Below are 721 nucleotides of genomic sequence, written 5' to 3'. Positions count from 1 at the left end.
ACTGAGGGCAGACTCATATGGTGGACTGTGTTTACTATACAGAATTCTGGGCTGTATCCTGGTCCTAAACTTACAGCTTTTTGAGGTTAGGACCCCAAAGTCTGCATTTTGTTTTTATTATTTTTTTTTGTGTAGATGTGTTTGATATGCATGTATGTATGTGTATTTGCATGTATGCATGAGTATGCCTGCATGCACTTGTATACAGAAGTTACAGGATAATATTAGATGCTTTCCTCAATTTCTCCCTTCTTTATAGTTTTTAAACATTATTATTATTATTATTATTATTATTATTATTATTATTGTGTGTGTGTGTGTTGGGAGTGATCATGCATGTGTGGATGTCAGAGGATAGTTTCCAGGGGTCGATTTCCCCTTCCCCCTTGGGTTCTGGGGATGGAACTTGGCTTGTCAAGCTTGTGCAGCAGGGGCTTTTGCCTGCTTGAGCCATTTCTCCTGACCTCTCCATTCTGAAGCTGAATCTCTTGCTCAACCCAGAGTTTCCCGATTTGGTTAGTGAAGCTAGTTAGCTTGCATCAGAGATTCTCTCTGTATTCTGGGATGACAGATGAGTCCGCTCAGTGTTTGTGTAGGTTCTTTATTCCCAAACTCTGAGGGTCCTAATGCTTGTACGGCAACCTCTTTGTCCACTGAGCCATCTTCCCAGCCTAGATTCTATGTTTTAGCACACAGCCTAGATCTAGCTCACTGTCTATCT

This window comes from Mastomys coucha, unplaced genomic scaffold (genome assembly GCF_008632895.1).
Source record: "Mastomys coucha isolate ucsf_1 unplaced genomic scaffold, UCSF_Mcou_1 pScaffold8, whole genome shotgun sequence".
Classification (NCBI taxonomy): Eukaryota; Metazoa; Chordata; class Mammalia; order Rodentia; family Muridae; genus Mastomys; species Mastomys coucha.
Note: the sequence above shows the minus strand (reverse complement) of the source record.